We start from the raw sequence: 19661 nt of genomic DNA, 5'->3' as shown, positions 1-19661 counted from the left end.
GTCTTACCATGTTGCCCAGGCTGGTCTTAAAATTCTGGCTTCAAGCAATCCTCTCACCTTAGCCTCCCAAAGTACAGGGATTTCAGAAATGAGCCAGCATGCCTGGCCTATTTTTAGATTTTTACGATTATTTTGTTTCAAGTGGGTCTCTTATAGACTACATAGTTTGTTTTGTTGTTGTTGTTGTTGTTGTTGTTGTTAAACCCAAGTTCAGAGTACCATTCTTTTAAATAATGAGTTATCCCATTTATCTTTGTTGTTATGAAAAATATGTTTGTTATACTTTGGTCATCTCATAATTTTTTCTTTTTTTTTTTTTTTTACTTTTATGGGCTTATTATTTTCTTTATGTTCTTATCTTTTATCACGTAGTTGGTGTGTTATTGTCTTTATTGTTGTTTCATGTCACTACCTGAGCAACTTTGGAAGTTATTCAAGCAGTTTTTAACTACATTTGCAGTTACTTTTTGTGGAGCTGAAAACATTCTCCAAACTTTCTACACTGAAGCATGCCTCTTTGCAGGCATTATTTTTCAAAGTAAACTTTTTGTTGTTTAACTTGCCCTGTTTCTATGTTGTGCTCATCATAATCAAAAGGCTTGCATTATGCTTATCCTACTATTATTTGTAGTGTTTTGGACTATGGATTAGAAGTTTTCTTTTAGCACCTTAAGTATGAGAACAAAGGACCAACCGTTCAAGAGTATTTGGATATTTTTTGCTTTTTTTTTTTTTTAACTTCCATCTCTTAAAATACAGACAATATATTTTTCTTCAAAACAGAGTTTCAAGGATCTTATTCCAAGGTGGTTATGTTTTGTCTTATAAGTGCTAACCATCATGGTCAATCCTTATTTAGATTATAGGAATCATGATTTAAAAGGATATATTCTGTGAAGTTGCTACACTGATAAATACTGTTATCAAGTATCTACATTATGATGAATATGGCTCCTAACATTATTTATCTTAAGAAATTCCTGCCAGTATATCCAGCTATTGCTTACTTAGTGAACAGAACAGTGGTCCAGCTGAATGCTTATTTAGCTTTTGATTCCCATACAAACGTCCCAATTTCTAAGCAGACACCAATTTCCTGGCTCAATTCTCAGTTAGAATCTAATTTTCAAAGAAGAATATAATATCTGTTGTTGGTCAGTAGAGATGTAATCCCTTAGAAATCTCCAGCAATTACCCTCAACACCCCCAAAGACTGAAGGAGAATGGATTTGGGCAGAAGTTAAGATTTAAATGTCAGCTTTTTAATCAAAAAACAAATTGAATAAGTAAGGAAAGAAGTCTGAAAAAGTCTTCCTTTGACAAAGTTGAAGTATTCCATCTTCTCTCTCATTTATTCAATGATATAGAAAATAAACTTACAGTACAAATTATTCTTTACACTGTGCATGCAGATAATAGATATCATTAAGAGCACTGAGATAAATAGATAGCAGAGCTGGCTTTCTTTTTCCATGCCAAGCTTTTATTTCCCACAGGCACATCAACAATGTGAACTAAATGGTATCATTCCACAATTCACCTCTCAGTGCTCAAGTCAGGTGGTGACAGTCCTGAGTTCAGCTGCTTTGAACGATGGGCTGCAAAAATATATAAAGAGGAGTTGGAAGCTAATAAATAGACTCAATTCTTCTATTTCTTAGATGGATAAACTCAAAAACAAATCAGACTAATCTGAGACTTCATTTGGGAGCTATGTTAGTTCTAAGCCAAAGCACCACTGAATAATGTCTTGGCTAAATATCTTGCCTGTAGAACATGTCTTATTCAAAGGTGCTGTCTCCATGATTTTTGTGCTAGGTTGTCACTGTGATTAAATCATGAATTTGACCTCTAGAAACTTTGAGAATTGTCTAAAAGATTTTTTTTTTTTTAGGATCAAGATTACATTAAAAAATCAAGGAACATTAGTCTGCGTAGATAAATCCTATGGAAAGAAGGACAAAGTGATGAGTTGTCAAGTCACAAAAGAGAATATTCTAGAAATGAATATTAAAGGTAGTGTTTAAAGAAATATGGCTATAGAGAATTCTTTTCAGAAAGAAAAGCAAGACTATAGAAATAAATAATAAATGTAGTAAGTGTAAAAAAAAAATAAGGATATAGAAAAGCTTCCTCATAGAGAAAAGCTTGCACTCTGAGGGAAGATCAAAGAAGGAGTGGAGAGCTTCACAAGGAATTATTATAAATACCTTTACGACACAAGTGGAAATATACTCGAATCCTTGACTGACTGAAAGTTCTTAATTCAGAAATGCAAAATTTTTTTTCTAACGAATTTCCCCAGTGATTGAAATTGCTCAATAAGAACATCTGTACATCTGTGCTTAAAGCTTTGATTTCAGAAGTTACTATCTATCTAGTCATTCTATTGTGTAACTGTGAGGGAAGGAAAGAATTAAGTTTTTAATAGTGATTACTTTCCTCTAATAGTAGTTCTACATTAATTTGGCATCTGGAATTCCCTTAAAACATTCACTGGAAATCCCCCATAAATTTTTGACAATGAGACATCTTCAACATGTGAAAAAGTCAGGAAATTATTATGAGTTTATCAAAATGCTATAGCTGTCAAATGCTTATTCTGAAGCTAAGTTACCAAACTCACATTTCTTCTCTTTTATTGGAGGGGAGACAGTGTCTCACTTTGTCACTCTTAGTAGAGTGCAGTGGCATCATAGATCATAACAACCTCAAACTCTTGTGCTCAAATAATTCTCTTGCCTCAGCCTCCTGAGTAGCTGGGACTAGAGACACCCGCTGCCACACAGGGCTATTTTTAGAGATGTGGAGTCTCACTCTTGTTCAGGCTGGTCTTGAACCTATGAGCTCAAGCAATCCATCCATATCAGCCTCCCAGAGTGCTAGGATTATAGGCATGAGCTATCGTGCCTGGCCAAACTCACATTTCTAGAATCCAACCAATATATCTGGAAACAACTTTCCAGAATTGGAATTTCTTGGTAAGAATTATGGGAAATAGGATGGGGAAAATACAACCAATATGATCTGTGTGATGTAAAAGATTTCATGCCAAAGAAGATATCAATGCTAGAAAAGTCAAACTAACTTGGGATTAAGTTTATCTCTACTGGTTCTGTTTCTGTGGAAACTTGGAAAATTTATTAGACCTCACTAAACTTCACTTTCTCCTTTTGTAAAATGGATTAACATTACTTATCTCACACGATTATTATGAAGATTAGGTAAAATAATCAGTTAAAATGTTTCATGAGCTGCAAAACAGCTATCATTTTTGCCACTGCGTTCTTCTTTTGTATATGATTTATCGATAATTCTCATCCAGGACTGGGCATTAATACTCACTGTGAGACATCTTCAAAATGCACATAGGTGGACTCCATTTAAATGTTGAGGGTAGGCTCAGTCATGCCTTTTTTGAAATGCCACCTGCAATCCTGCCCTCACAAAGAACCATGGAGTTACATTTCTTGGTCCCTAATATTTATTACTACCATGAACTGGAAGATCACAAGAAGGCATCCTTTCTCCTTCAGTCTCAGAATTCTATCAATGCTATTTTATTTCATAGGGTTCCAGTGAACTGCTAAAATATGGAATTTACTATTCATAGTGTGGATTTTAAGTTTGGGGAACATACAATTCGACAGCTTAATGGAAGCCAGTATTTTTGTTCTCCTTTCAATTCCCAGCTAAGTATCTGTTTCAATTCTACGTAATTTACCTAGGTACTCAGGAAGCCCAACCTTGGAGTTTCCCTTTGGCAATGGTCTATCCCCAAATATTTATCATGTTTTATCATCATCTCCATGTTGCTGTTAGAAGTAGGGCACCATCAGCATATAGTGCTCTATTTGCTGGTTACCCCATATTCCCACATTTCTCAATGACAGGCGAAGCACTTGAAAACTACCTGCTAAACACCCACACACAGCAGTGTCAGCACTTCTTCATTCACTTTCCCATATCTGTGGGGTCCACATATGACATACCAGGCCCTAAACTGCCCTCAGGGAATACAAATAAACCAGGAATTCTTATCAGGTGGAATCATGAGATATTAAATACAAATGCCAGGAATTACGATTTTGTGTAGACATGCAGTGAAGGGAAGATGAATAGTATCCTCATGTTGACTTAAACTAAGGACAGGGCTTGAATAATACACCAAACATAAAGAAAACCTCACACTCAAAGCTTTGGTGGCTAATCCTGATAAATTGATCTGGGTGCCATAACTCCTTTCAGAATGTATCTGTTTTTACTCTATTACCTTCTATTGTTCTTTAATGATAGTAAATTTCCTGCCTGTTATGACCCTTCCCCACCAACTCTATGTGTCCAATTTATTCACGTTACAGTCTTTTGCCAGCTGACTCCTACCTATCCTTCAAGCTCATCTCAAGAGTCCCTCCTCCTAAGACTCTTCCCTTGTTGTACTCATTTGCCACCTGAAGAACAATTCAGACCCCACTTCAGGTATAAATCAGATGGTGATTTATTACACCTGCACAGGTGGGCCACCAGGCCAAAGGGCAAATGGCCCTGAAGAGAAAAGCAGGCTGTCTTTTATACCCTTTTTGTACTACATGGCAAGCAAGCAAAAACAAAAGCAAAACATGGCTGTTGGTTAGCTAAGGGGCGGGGTTACAGAGTTGGCTGCAGGGATGCGGGGGGCGGCTCGGCACCAATTACAGCGAGTCAGGGAGTTGTATCATGGCAGCTGGCCTGGGGACAAACTTGGCTTTGGGAAATACTGCTTAGGTAAGTTTTCCACCATTGTTTAGTCATTGCTAGGTGATTGGGGTAAGTTCTACCATTGTTACCTATTGCTAGGAGTTCTTGGGAACTCAGGGAACTTTTTTGTTCTATTCTGAAACCTGTTTGAGGAATTAACCCAAGGGGTGGGGGGGGGTGAAACATGTGGGGACTCAGGCTGAGACAGTTAGGGGCCTTTACCAGTCCCTTTGCTGGGTATGACATTCCCCACTGGTCTTATGGGGAATCAAATCCTTGATTTGTCTGTGTCACTGGGAAGGGGCTGATAATTGATATGTATCAGACTTCTATCTCCAGGTACAAATTCTCTGAGTCTCAGCAAGGTTATGAACAAAGCAATTCTAAACACTTTGGATGGCTCTACCTTGATTAAGGAGCATACACTGTAATCCCCTCCCTAGACAAAAACTGCAGCAAAGACCTAATAGCTAGGGGACAAAGTTGGAGCAGGGAAGAAGGGCATACTTACATATTCGCTTCACCCCATGAATGGGGGTGGGTGGTGAAGCCCCACCTATACACTTATATACTTTTATACACTTTTCTATGGAGTTGATTTAGGGTCTTAATATCAGCTTGTCTTCGTAGGTGCTGATATTTTAGCACTGAGGTTTTAGGGACTGTGATTCTTCTTGTGTTTTTTACTCAGGCCTTAATAGTACCGTGGTGGTGGGCTAATATTTCCCTGTGACATTTTTTCCCCTTTTTCCCAAAGTCCAAAAGTCTAATTAAGACAAGTCCCTTGAGGTGTTTCCTCAAGCTTCAGCCATGCGTTGACCAGCCAGTTCTTCATATGTGGCTAGAGCAGGGCATGTTGACTGCCTCTAGATGTCATTCTTTGAGTCCAGGTAAGTGGGCCACTTGGCTTTTGCTAGTAATAAACTTAGTAGAGTATATGGATTAGGCACAGTAGGATGAAATGTTACAGTTACACTATTAATATTTGATACTACACAAACTTTTCAGTGCAACTACTGTATATAATTTTATACTCTTTGACTATTCTCTTAGTCCCATTTAACAGATTAGTTTAGTAAAACAGTTATGGCTCCTTTTATGAGTTGACATTACAGACAAGGCTGGGATTTAATACAGGTGGGTCACAGTCTTTTTTGAATCATTTCTCTCTCTAATTTTTCTTTTTACTAAAAACAAAATATAGCAAAACTAACTTAGTTGCCAAAATAAAACTGTACTTTCAGTATACTGGGTCTGATTATTTGCATAGAGTGCAATAAGAATAATTATTAGTAGAACAAAACAGATTCTTATTGAACTTATGCAAATAACTGTACTGTCAGGAATTAAGAATACTTACAAATGGCTTTTAAATTTTAGAGAAATTAAGGAGAGAGAAAAAATACATGTTTTAGATTCTGTTTATAAGTATATACATTGCTTGAAAAGCTACAAATAGCTCAAAAGACAGAAAAATATTTTCTTGACTTCTGGAAAATAGAACACAGAAAGAATTAATATTTTAAACAAAAAGTCATTACAAATTAGCCCAGTTCCACATAACTGATTAGACATGTTATCTTTCCAGTGAAAGTTCTAAAGACAGTAGGAATAATATCTCTTTGTCCTTTCAGGGATAAACTTTGGACTCAGTCCTTTTTAGATGAATTAAAATTATTACTGACAATATATGTTAGGATTGACCAATGTCTTTTACATTAGGACAGACCACTGCTTTACAAGTAAGGATAGACCAATGCTTTATAATTTAAAGGAAATACATAGTTAACTGGATTACATGCAAACTTGTTTAATTTTCGTTCAATCTGCACAGACATTTTACAAATATTTTAGACCTTTTTAATCTTTGTCTTGTCTTTCACTTTTTTATATAACTATTTTGTTTCAGGACAAATTTATGCACAGGGGTTGTATTTTATTTTTTACTTTAGAGATGGAGTTAATAAAAGTAAGTTCATTGTCAGAGCCTGCTCTCCCCCTGCATGTTTATTTCTCTATTGGTGGGCTGCTGTCACAGAGGACTACAATGGGACCTTCCTGCCATCCTGCTGGGGCCCTCCTTTCCATGTAATTACTATGGGAATGGCGTCAGTCAGGATGCTGGGGAGCACTCTCATCAGGGAACCAGAATGTTGCAGGAAAAGCAGTGAATTAAAACAGACAAACATTTATACTAATAATATAGAGGAAGAAACCTCTAATTGCTGGCAAGAACTAGAAGGCTGAGTTCTAGGGAATCTTTTTAAACTCTTTTATACTGTTTTCTTTTTCTCTTCAGTTTACGTTTACTTTCACATTTTCATATTCTCAAAACTAGAACCAGAACACTTTGTCATATAATTTTTAACAGGCCTGTGGGTGATCTAATACCCTGGGGGTTGATTGGACACCTGCTTTCATTTCAATGATATTTCTGGTGATGGGTGTAAACACACATTTCTGGGAGCCTCTGACTGACCAGTAGGGTTGAGGCTTCTCATGCTTCTAAAAATTTCTGACAGGACAATAGTCCGGCAACCTGAGGTGGCCTTCCCTCAGAGGCTAAAACAATTGAATTTAATAAACAATTACATATTTTTCTGACAATTTATAACAAATAAGCAAAACAAAAATACCATGAATAATTATATTAATGTCTGCTGACACTAGTTAAAATTAGATGTTAAAGTGGCTCACCTCCGGAGGTGGACTTATAGGTGAATTTAGGAGTGATCATCAGCCGGTCTCCTGGGGGGCTCCAGGTTTTCTGGGGACCTTGGGATGTTTCAATGAGGGGGCACCTCCCCTCAGAGGGACACAGCCTGCCCCCCTCCTGGAGGTCACCTGAGGATCAACAGAATAAGAGCCAAACAGAGTAATGCCAAGCAGTTGCTGTTTTATTTTGTTGTTGTTGTTTGTTTGTTTTTAAGTAAAGAGGACCTTTTTTTTTTTCTTTAGTTCCAAATAAGTAATTGACTTTGGGTTTTTTGCTGAATGCCAGCACCTTATCTCAAGACCATTTGTAACATAGCAACCACGGTGTTTTTTTGTTTGTTTGGTTTTTTTTGCCAATAAGAAGAATAGCTTTAATAAACTTTGTAGTGACCCTTTAATTGCTGGAAAGAGAGGGTCTCAACTGCAAGTGGGCTATTTACACTACAATATTAGTAAGATCCAACTCCCACCCAGAAAGCAATGTCAAGGGCAGTGGGAGACATAGGGGATATAAGAGAGAAGGTAAACAGGCCAGTAGGCAGGGTGAGGCAGGGGGACAGAGTTGGTCTTTTACCAGGGGCTGAGAAATTATCAGTGGCCATCCCCTGAGTGAAAATTGGCTCTTGTGCCCCAGCCATAACCGGTAGCCTGGGTTTGACAGACAATAAGAAAACAGAGATGTTGACACTCAAATTTGGAATTGACCAATCTTTGAAAGGAATTCTGACAAACCATTGGAAACAGCAAACATAAATTTGACAAACAACTTACACACACCAGACTAAACAAACCAAAGACCCACCCTCTGTGAGTCCTAAGAAGAGAAGAGACAGACAGACAGACCAGGGACTCCTGTGAGTCCTAAAAGGAAAGACCTAAGACAGACTAAAGACTCATCCTCTGTGAATCTAAAGAGAAACCAGACAGACTAAAGAGAACAAGGACTCACCCCTTGAGTTCAACCTGAACTCAGGACTCTCCTTGAGTCCAACCTGACACCCAGGACTCCCCTTGAGTCTGACCTGACACCCAGAACTCATCCCTTGAGTCCAACCTGACACCTAGGACTCACCCCTTGAGTCCAACCTAACAGACCAAAGACAGAGACCCGCCACAGCTTCCTGTGGGGGGGAAGTTAATGTCACATCTGACCTTCCCTCAGCCCCCTGATACCAGATGACTGCAGTCCCCAGACAGAAGCATAGAGCCAGTGTTTTCTTACCTCTGGAGGTCAAAAGACTTAACGGGGCTGAAATCTCCCCCAAATCTCTAGAGAACAGATAGATTTTACAAACTCACCCAGGTGTTACTGATTAATTGCCAGTTCAGAAGTTTTGGAAACCTATGCCCTCGCTCCACACGTCCAAGGACTCCAGGATGGAGGACCGTCTCTCTGAGGCCTTCCCCTGGAGCTGTCAGGCGGTGACAGGCCTAGTTGGGGGTCCGGGGATGGCATCTCACTGGGGCCTCTATACATGTTGTACTCATTTGCCACCCGAAGAACAACTCAGACCCCACTTCAGGTATAAATCAGATGGTGATTTATTACACCTGTGTAGGGCAAACGGCCCCGAAGAGAAAAGCAGGCTGTCTTTTATACCCTTTTTGTGCTACATGGCAAGCAAGCAAAAAAGAAGTAAAATGTGGCTATTGGTTAACTCAGGGACGGGGTTACAGAGTTGGCTCAGAGGGGGGCTTGGCACCAGTTACAGTGACTCAGGGGGTTGTAGCATGGCAGCTGGCATGGGGACAAACTTGGCTTTGGGAAGTATTGCTTAGGTAAGTTTTCCACCATTGTTTAGTCATTGCTAGGGGGTTGGGGTAAGTTCTACCATTGTTACCTGTTGCTAGGAGTTCTTGGGAACTCAGGGAACTTCCTTGCTCTATTCTGAAACCTGTTTGAGGAATTAACACAACGGGGGTGGGGGTTGAGATGTGCAGGGACTCAGGCTGAGACAGTTAGGGGCCTTTACAGGTCCCTTTGCTGGGTATGACACTCTAATCCCTCCTGGGTTTGCTGGACTTAGCTGGGTGCTTCTCTCCTCTTCTGCTCCTTGCTCCTCCCACACATGCTACTAAAACTGCTCCATGGATACAGGTTTCAAGGTATCTACCTGATCATTCATAACTATGACAAGATCTTATTTAACTTTTATTCCAAGAGCACTTTTCTTTTCCCTTCCTAACAATTATCAAATTTACCTATTTCTTATTAGTGTTTTATTTGTCCTAGTTGCTTAAGCACTTCAATCTCACAACTTATCTTTTAAACCAACTCAGAGTTTATCAACTAATATATAAAGGCAGACACTTTCACGTAAAGAAACACATGAATTGGCATGTCTTTCAGGCCCAAAATAATGCACTCCAAACTTTCATATAAGAAAACTCATATAGGGCAGCACCTGTGGCTCAAAGGAGTAGGGCACTGGCTCCATATAACAGAGGCAGGTTCAAATCCGGCCCCGGTCAAAAGGTGGTGGGTTCAAACCCAGCCCTGGCCAAAAACTGCAAAAAAAAAAAAAAAAAAAGAAAAGAAAACTCATAAAGTGGGGAGGGACAGAGGAGAGAGAGAGAATGTACGCGTGTTAGCTATTAAAGTAAGGCAAAAACTTTGTCCCATTTTTAAAATTATAACATCAAATCATAGAGTCTGAATCAGTGATTTCAATCTCAAATATTGGCCTATCATCTTAAAAGGTGGCATAAAAATGAATGAGATTAATTTATTTTAAGATAAATGTGGACACAAACATAAAACATTTTATAAATATTTTATGATATATCATTATTCTCACTCCTTGCAATTACCCTTATAAACAGGTTAGCAAACATTTCTAAACTCTTCCTTCTATGCCTATAAAACACAAACACATACACATGCTTTACACACTTTTACCTAAATGTTATTACACATTGATTTGGTAATCCACTTTTTTTTCATTTTAACAATATATTGAAAATACATTTCCATATATACCCCATTGGACACACATATATTTAAAACTTTTAGGAGAAGTAACAATGAAATAAGAGGACATCAGAACTGGAGATAATACTAGATCTTTCCATGACAAGGAATGAGTGCCTTGAGCCCCCAGACCCTACAGCATGAGCAGAGGCACTATCCTGTCAGCTTAGAGCTGGTCACAGAGAGGCCTCAAGAAAGGGAAAACAGATACACAATGATTTCACCTGAGTCTAAATGCCCTTCTGTCCACATGGGCTTTAAATTACTCCTGGTATGACTTAATCACCCATCCCTGGCTTTTATTTGTTTGTTTAATCAGCTTTATTTTATTTTTATCACATAATAATTGCACATATTTCAGGGGCACAGCGTGATGTTTTGATAAAAAATATATGCTGTGTTGTGATCAAATCAGGGTAATTAGCATGTCCATCACTTCAAACATTTGTCATTTATTTGTGATAAAATCATTCGAAATCCTGTTTTCCATAATTTTTGAAGTATATGATACATTATTATTTATAGACCCTGTCCTGTGCAATAAACACCAGAACTTATTCCTCCACTAGGCTGGCTGCTCCTCTTCATCACAGGTTCTTTTGAGACCAAAGCCTTTTAAACCAACTCCCAAAAGGTAAGCCCTCTACTTTCAATCTGCACCACACCATTATCTCTGTCATCCTGTGTACTCTCTTGTCCCTGACCCAGCCCCCCTCTCTCTTATCTCATCTCTCATATCCTTCTGCTGATCCCTTTCAAACCATTATTGTGGAAATCACTGATTCCCCTACATCTCTGCCTCTTCTCTGAATGTTCATCTAACTTCTGCTGTATCTGCATGCTGGGCTGTCAACTTAGAAGGCTCTCAAACCATCTAAAGGGATAGCTTCACATCTGCTCATATCCCCCATATTCTCAGCCTAGAAAGTAGGATTGATGTTTTTGTTCTCAATTGCTACTTTTAGACCCTTACTTCCTCACTTTCTTGGGAAGAAAAAGGAAAAGAGAAGAAACAGGGACAAGAAAAATCTTCAGTTGAGGCATACACCATCTAATCACATCAAACTCTTCACTCTGGAATGGCTTTCTCTTCTCTAGTCAAGATCACTGCCTGCAGGTCCTAGGGAAATTGATTCCTGGCTTGTAACCTTTTCCACTAGTCTCAAAACAGTGCCCCTCTGTGTCATGTAAGTCACCCTGGATTGCCTGCCCGCCTAGTGACTTGGCCTCTCAGTTTCTCAGTCTCTGCATCTTCAGTAAGCACAATCTCCCTTTGGACTTCTCTACGTCCAAAACAATGATCCAGATATATTACTATTCTTTGACCACTAAGCTTTTCCTCACAGCTTAATTTTTAATTTCTTCTGTTATAACAATTCTTTTATTTTTTTGTGGTCTCCAGTTTAATGTTCCCTCTACCTCTTCCCAATTTATTTTCCACTTTCTTCTTTACTTTCCTTCTGAGATCATTTAGAATACACATTTCATTGTTTCAGTAATGCTCTTGACAATGCTAAAAATTTCACTGACTTTCTGTTTTGTTCATTACTTCCACCCAAGGAAATCCTGGAACTGAATGTCTGTAACTATCTGATTTCTTGATGCCTGCCTCTTAGCAGCCAGAAAAAAATCACACAATAAGCCAGATTGGCTTCATTGTAAACGTGTAATCAGCAGCCTCAAGTGGGTCCCTTCAGCACTGCCTAATAATCTCATCAACTTTCTTTGGCTCATTCACTCCTACTCGTACCTCAATGACTATGTTAAAAGTCTTCCAACCTCTTCAAATCACTCTCCTTTTCTCAAACTCTGCAAATCATCTTTTCATAAAAATACTACATGTAGGAATTTTACAAAGAAAATAGAAATGATCAGGTGGAATTTACATAAAGTCCTTGATATCAGAAAAACACACATCTACATTTCCAATTATCTTAGGGGTTCCCCTCCCTCCCCGAGAAAAACAAAAGAGATTTCTCTTTTCCTAGCTAAATCTGAATTCTTGACCACCTGTGCTTTGGCCTCAATATTTTTCTGAATGGTTAAGAACCTTATACTACTGATTAGATGTCTTCTCTCCTGTAAATTGAACATGTCTCCCCCTCTAATGGACTTTTCTATTGAGCTTTACACAGTTTACGTTTCTGACATTAAAATAAAAGAATCCTCATCAATTTTTATTCTTTTCCAACTACTGCCCCACTCTTTTTTCCTTCACAGCCAGACTCAAGTTGTCAGAATGTTTTGTTTATTTCTTCACTGCTCGGCCTAATCCAGGCTAACATATGGCCACGTAATTTCTCTGAAACAACTCTCAATAAAGTAAAATATGTCCGTAATAATGTTTAACCCAACTAACATTTTCTAGTTCTTACCCTGTTTGATTCTTCAACAAAATCTGACACCACTGATGACTCTCTTATTCATCAAACACTGTGATCTCTAGGTACAAAGAGGAGAAGGCATAGGAATAAAACTCAAGAAACCTCGTTAAAGAACCCGGGACACAAAGAGGATGATTAAGCCTAGGCCTGGCTGTCTTTCCACCCACTTAAATCTCATCCTGGTAACTCTGTCTTCATTCACAGCCTCCAAGTCCTATATCCATATGACTGGCAAACTTGTACCTTCAGCTCACATGTTCCCTCTGAGCCCCGAGTACCCCAGTCAACTATCCACACATCTCTTCAGAGCAATTCAAAGACATTTCTATATAACATGTCCCAAACCAAACACAATATATTCTCTCAAAACTGGTGACTTTTCCATTATTTTTAAATTCAGGACACAGCACCTCCTTCCATGCAGCTGCTTAAACCAGAAACCTACATTTTCATTGACACCTTGCTTTCCTTCCACCAGACATTCCAAATATTTACCAAGCTCTGTTCATGTTATATCCTAAATATTTCTCAGCAGTGTCTACTTCTCTTCATCTACACCAACTAACTCTAGTCCAAGCTACCAAGAACTCTCTCTTGGTTATTACAATGGTCTTCTAACTTATTGGTCTCCATTTATCTTAACTCTTTCTAATCTGTTCTTCATGCTAAAACTAGAGTGGTCTTTTCAAATTATGAAATTGAAATTATTAGTCCTCTGCTTGAATTCTTTAATATCTTCCCACTACTCTTAAAATAAGGATAAGAACATGTAACACGACCTGGAAGGCTGTGTGTGGCCTGGCTCCTACTTACTCTCTGGTTGTAAATTCTATTTCATACTCAACTGAGCTTTTGAGCACACGGTTTCTCCATTTAAATCCTCACCTGTTCTCTCACCTAGTTAATTTCTATTGCTGTGGTCTGAATGCTTGTGTCCCCCAGAATTCATACACTGGAACATAATATCCAACATGATAATAGTAATAGGTGGGGCCTGTGGGAAATGATTAACTTATGAGAGTCCCACCCTCAAGAATGGGATTAGTGACTTTGTAAGAGAGGTTCCAGTGAGTGCCATGGCTTCCTTTCTGCCAACTCAGCAAGAGGCACCATCTGTGAAGCAGAGAGCAAGTCCTTACCAGACATTGAATCTGCTTGTGCCTCAATCCTGAACTTACCAGCTTCCAAATTGTGAGGGGGAAAAAATGTATTGTTTATGAATTACTCAGGCTAATAATGTGTTTGCTATAGCAGCCCGAACAGACTGAGACACTTGTATATCTCTCCATTCTCGTTTCAAGTGGCATGTTCTCAGGGAAGCTTTCCCTCATCTTCTCAGCAGGGTTAAATCCCCTCATGGTGGCCCTCTCCACATTTGCATTTAAACATTTGTTTGTGCAATCATTAGTAATGTCTCTTTCCCCATGCTAAATGGCAGGTGATACAAGGGCAAGGACAGATATGTTTTTTGCTCATTGTTTAATCACTGGACCTAGGACACTGTTTAAGTAAATAGCAAGCACTCAGTCAATATTGGTTTAATCACTGAATTGCCTGAAGAGAACTGAAATTATCCTAACTCTAGTGCAGCATCATTTTGTGATGGAGAATTATTTTATGAACCATGTATCTCCCAGAGTCAGTCTTCAGTTCTACGATTCTGCGCCCTGTGATTCTATCACTCTTTAAAAGCATAAATTTCTCCTTTCTATACTTGTGCATCTGAGAAATATTACCAGTAAAGATGATAAAAAAGGAAAGAAAGCAAATAACAGAACACATGTCTTTGCCTCTTCTGTTAATAATTAAAAAGTTGATTTTACTATGCACATGATTCAATGCCATCTACTCAATGCGTATTCTGCTGCATAGCAAGGGACACTAGAGGCTATGGGTCCACGTTGGACTGTAGACACTCAATACTGATTGGCCATTTAATGAAAATCCACGCATGGCACAGCTTCATCTATTATTCTAGGAAACAATAAGCTTGAAACAACTCGGTACTATTTGTTCTTATGATATAGTGTGGGACTCTCAGCTTTAATTGTTTAACTAACATATTTACAAAGTCATACTGTGTGACTTTAAACTTTGCCAATTGTCACTCCCACTTCACTCAATTATTGATGGGTCTGGTCTACTTTAGTCTACTTAACACATTATATTGGATGACATTTCAAAAGAGTAAATGTGCATTTTCTCTAAGCACACACAATAGATGACAATCCCAGTAGCTTTCTAGGTGCAAATGTTGACTCTGATAATTTACCCATGACCCTATCTCTGAATTTGATTATATAGCCCTGTGCACTTTGGTAAAGCAGTAAGCCCTAAATAGCCAAAAAGAGACGAACTGTGAAAACAGCACCATGCCAGTCTTGGACCCAGTGATTTCTAGCAAAAATTGTATAAGGAAGATCTCGAATTTTAAAAACTATCCAAGTAACAACGAGTATGGAAGTGTGAACTAGCTTAACTCCTGACTTCAGGGGGCCGTCATGGAGGTGGATACCAGCTGCGGCTTCATCACTTCTGTGCTGGGCTCAATCATTCTTCATTTCAAATCCTAGTCAGCAGCTCATTTTCACATGAAAGAAAAGGCCCCAACCAAAGTAAAAACTTTCTGGGAATAAGTTTAACAGTTTATATCTTCTTTAAAATATTCTTATTCTTTAACCCAGAATTTCCATTTCTGAACATTTGTTCCTAAGGAAGCATTGTAGGAAGAATACAGAGATATAAGTATATACAAGAATTACTTTATGAACCATATATCATATTCCGGTTAAAGCATTATTTTCAACAGCAAGGAAGACAAGAGAACAAATAGAGAATGGTTAAAATAATTGTGAAAATCCATATGCTAAAAGAATTATAAAATACCAGAGCCACTTATAGAAAAACCAATGATTTGAAGAACAATTAAAACCTAGGAAAACACTATATGATATTAAATTTTAAAACATAGTTATAAAATTATAATATTGCCTTAATTCATTATATATAATAATACATAAATAGTAAGATCAGAAAAAGGGCAAACCTCAAAATAGCAAGCATTTATGCGTGGGCAGTAAAATTGTGGGTGATATTTATTTATTTATTTTTATTTTTATTGATTTATTTATTTTTGCAGTTTTGGCTGGGGCTGGGCTTAAACCCACCACCCCCAGTATATGGGGCCCACACTCTACTCCTTGAGCCACAGGCACCACCCCTCGGGCGATATTTCTTTTCCTCATTGCACTGTGGTATATTTTCAAAACATAATAAAGAGTATTACTTTCTTCAGTCAACAGTATTATTGTCAAATAGTATTATGTTTTCAATCATCAGAAAAATTTAACTTTAACTTTAAAAACATCTTTCCACCATCCCAGCAAATTTCAGAATCACCTAAGAAATGACACAGATTAGTGAGAGAGGAGGTTGTAAGACGGTAGTAATGGGGACGCACTGCCAGAGAAATAATCAGGGCCCTGAATCCAGCAAAGGACATTCCTCATTCACTAAACTTACCTACTGACAACCTGACAGTGCCAGGTAGCATGCTAGCTGCTGTGCATGTGGTAGCAAACAAAACAGAGAAGTGCATATCCGTGGCAGTACGATTCCACTGCCTGACGTAGCAATGGTGAGGGACATGAGTAGGGAGTGAAACATCAGATAAATGAGAAAGAAGACAGCACCGAGGACAATACATTCCTTCACCTTATCTGGCTCTGATTTCATTAATTCTTATTGAGGAATGGCTGGAAGTTGCTATCAGATTCCACTGTTTTGTATTTGTAGGCATGCTGCCTGTTAAATGTGTACAACTTGTACGGGATTCATTGTTCATGGCTAGTGCAGCCAATCTCATTTAGTTATCTTGATGAAGTTCATAATAGAAAAACCCTTGGATCTTATTAGAGGTGGAATTCAAGCAGCTGATTTCAATCATCACTGGAGTTATGACTCTCGTGCCTAAAATGAGCAAACCAGATAAACGGCCCTTCTTTGTTACTGAATGGCAATTTCCTTACAGGTGTGCCAAATACAGCAGCAATTGCATGTTATAACAAAAGGATTTTAGAATCTATCTACTGCTTTCTGTTCTTGTTTAATCTGCTCGCTGTTGAAGGCTGGAAGAAGTTATGGCAGTGTTCCCTGGAGGAAATTGAGCTTGACAACCTTTTGAAAATCTCTAGCATAGGCTATTTCTAACTGAACTTTGAAAACTAAAAATATATTTATCTTTCCAAATACAAAGAGTGCTAAAATGAATAACCACATTTTTTTCCTAGAAAAATTAATTCACCATGTAAGTAGATCTTAAGTGTTTTCACCACACACACAAAAGGAAAGGTAACCGCTTGAGGTGATGGTATTAGCTTGACTGTAGTTTACCAGTACATGTATGTCAAACCATCACGTTGTATACTTTAAATATCTGCATTTTTTTTATCAATTATACCTCAATAAGGCTGAGGAAGAAAAGACAAATTAACTACTTTCTACATAGCCTCAAGGTTCTCCTCATTGTAATTGCCGTTACCTGTTGATTTCTCACTCCTGACAAAGTTTAGATCAGTGACTTTCGACTGGTGTGCCACGGCACATTGGCGTTCTGTGAGAGGATCTTAAATGTGCCATGACAATTTTTAAAGATCATTGATTAAATTATTTTCAAAAGAAGTTCAAAGCACAGTAAATGTATTCTTCTTTAATTCTCCTTTTTGATCAATATAATTTAAGTGTGCCACAAAGTTTTTAGGTGCAAGTGTGCCGTGAGGTAAAAAAAAAGGTTGAAAATCACTGGTCTAGATATTACATCACTGGCAGGCTAATTACTAAGCACACCACATCAGTGCTGTCAGCTACAGAGAAAAGTAATTTCACTTACTATAACCTTGTCCTAAGAGGACAGGGGAACTCATTTGCCACATCAAATGAAATTTCTGCAATGGGTACAGCCCACAGGCTTTCGTATTTTGGACAGAGAGGAGATTCGGAAGAGATTTCAGGGAACTGAAGGAAATTCTGAGATACAATTCAGCCAGAAAGTCACTCTGAGTTCTTTATATTCTGTGAATGTAATTTAATTAATGAATCAATTAAAAAGTATTTTCAAAAGTTCATTACATTCTGTGAATGGAAAGACCCCGTGTCCAGTCTCCACTGTCTATACTGGGTTATTAGTCCCTTCTTTAGAAGGTGCTAAAGAAAATAGCCTCCTAGCTCTGGCTGTATGTCTGGTGATTAGCAGATGATTTTGTCTACTGATTCTTTCCATACACAGTTGAGCATTCATGACCTGTTTGTGTAATAGAACAGCCTCCCTCACCTTTATTTGTAAATGAAATTGCTGCCGGAACATAATAGGGACCCTATTAGCATCAATAGGTAGTCAAGCTAACTTAAGAATTGTAGAAATATGTGGAAGAAGGCATATTCTACCTGCTGAGAGGGAGAGTGATTATCACCAGGGGGTGATGAGGGAAAGAGTTAGGGGTTTTCACAATCACCAGTTGCTGGAGATGATAAAAGCTTGAGCAGATCTTAACTCCCTCTCCTTTCTGAGGGGTGTGGGGTGGGGAAAGTTGCAGATACTGTATTTTTCCTATATCTACTTGTCTGTTTCAAGGGGTGGGAGTTAGGAGCCAATTTTATAACCTTTCCTTGGTCAGAAATGAATCACTCTGTTAACCTAGAAATTCTATTATCTTGTATGAGATGGATGTGATAATTAGGTCCTTCTTTTCTCTGATGACAACATTAAACAGAAAGCTGCAAATTGAGAGAAAAACTTCTAAGTGGAAAATTTTAAGAACTTAATGATTAATTTGTTAGAAGATGTAAAATACATCTTCCAGGAAATACGCACAATAATCTTAATATAACTAAATCTAGAACCATGGATGAAGTTGCCATTTGTTAATTTCATTTGCCAGGGAGAGAAGGAAATCATTAATGAGGTGATTTTTTTTTTTTTTGAGACAGAGTCTCACTGTGTCACCCTCAGTAGAGTGCTGTAGCATCACAGCTCACAGCAACCTCAAACTCTTGGGTTGAAGTGATTCTCTTGCCTCTGCCTCCCAGTAGCTGGGACTACAGGTGCCCTGCCACAACACCCAGCTATTTTTGTTGTTGTTGTTGTTGTATTTGTCATAGTTATTTGGCAGGCCGGGCTGGGTTCAAACCATCAGCTCCAGTGTATGTGGCTGGCACCCTAGCTGCTGAGCTATAAGTGCCGAGCCTAACAAGGTGATTTATGATACATCATCTTTAGCCCTATAAAGAAACGTCTTAGCCCTGTAAAGGAGCATTTTATTGCAAACACCTGATTTAGATGGTATTTGGCTGGTCCTACAGTAGGACGGTGGGGTAGAGTAAGAAATCGCTTGTTTGGTAGGAGGTGAAGGGAACTTAAAAGGTTTTACCTACTAGGACAATATCGTGCCTAAAATTACCATCACTGGTCATTCCTATGAATGAAGTGTTTTTGTCTCTTACATTACATTTATTTTTCAATTACTTGTTTCCCACTGCAAGTTTTTTTGATGTAATCCAAATCATTTTTTATTATAATTATTGGACCATCAGAAGATTCAAGTTGTAACTTCACTACTGGTGATATAGGTGGTAAGACCTAGGTGATCTCTCTCTTAGTACAGGAGGGATGAAAAGCATGCATTTTGCAGCCTGTCAGTCTGGGTTTGAATCATAGCTTCAGTGGCAACTGGGTGATCCTGGGCCTCCTATTTCTCATTTGAAAACTGAGAATTTTAAAAGAAACCTGCATAAGGAGGTTATTCCAAGATAAAACAAACTAATCCACATAAAGATATAACATGTCTTTATAAATACTG

The sequence above is a fragment of the Nycticebus coucang genome, chromosome 11 (assembly GCF_027406575.1).
Source record: "Nycticebus coucang isolate mNycCou1 chromosome 11, mNycCou1.pri, whole genome shotgun sequence".
In the NCBI taxonomy this organism is placed as follows: domain Eukaryota; kingdom Metazoa; phylum Chordata; class Mammalia; order Primates; family Lorisidae; genus Nycticebus; species Nycticebus coucang.
This window is presented reverse-complemented; position numbering follows the sequence as displayed.